Genomic DNA, 1,062 nt, shown 5'->3' with positions numbered 1-1,062 from the left:
GGGCCCAGCATTCCCTCCTCTGACCACCCCCTCAGGGGAATTTCTTGCCTTGTGCCCCAGGAGACATGTTTGTAGCAATAAATGGAATGACCACAGATACATCAATAGGAAGATAGCAAAATTTCAGTCCAAACATAAAATTTAAGACTTCAGCACTAAAAATAGAAGGACAGTCACAGTTGAGAGACGACCCTTATTAATGCTGAGCCTGAGAAGACTCCATGCAGTACAGAACATTTAAAGCTGGAAAAACTAAATACCATTTATTATGGAGATATATACACTGATTATAAAATCTTTAGAGAGTCACAAGGGTGTAAGAAACACAAGACTCAGAACAGAGATTCCATCTGGGGGACAGGGCTGTGAGTGTCAATGCCAACAGGAGTCCCGCAGTGAGGTGGCTGAAGGACACTGTATTCACTGCAGACAGCTGGATGGTAACACAGCTCGTCAGCAAGACCCGCACGGCTGTGGGACAGCTGGGTGTGATACAGCAGGGCTGTACCCTCTCTGCCCATAGCGTCTCACCCAGTTGCTGTCAGGACGCTAAGGTGGTGTGTAGACCGAGCATAAGGTCCACATTTTTCTGACTGAAAATTGGTTTCCTGACACACGGGTTTTGAAGATGCTGAGTACGAAAACTGACATTTTAGCCAATATTTTTACATTCATAATGGACTAAATTTGAAAATTCTGAGAAAAAGCAAAGAATTATTTTAAAGGTATTATTGCTATGGAGCCCAGTCTTTAAATTGTTTGATCCAGCTACTATGTGTTCTCAATGTTGTTGCCACTTACTGTAGGGAACATTATTAATAAAGGCAACTCTAAGAAAAACTTACAAATATTGTAAGTTTTAGCCCACTTTGCCCAGGTAAGGCCCAAGGCACCTGAGAAAACCCAGCTAAGGTAATCCCCTTGACCCTCCCCTAGCCTCCCATACCCCGCAGTGTCTTGTGTCCATTGGTTATGCTCATATGCATGTATACAAGTCCTTTGGTTGATCTCTTACCCACCCACCCCCAACCCTCCCCAGCCTTCCTGCTGTAGTTTGACAGT

The sequence above is a fragment of the Myotis davidii genome, unplaced genomic scaffold (genome assembly GCF_000327345.1).
Source record: "Myotis davidii unplaced genomic scaffold, ASM32734v1 scaffold3102, whole genome shotgun sequence".
NCBI classification, from domain to species: domain Eukaryota; kingdom Metazoa; phylum Chordata; class Mammalia; order Chiroptera; family Vespertilionidae; genus Myotis; species Myotis davidii.
Note: the sequence above shows the minus strand (reverse complement) of the source record.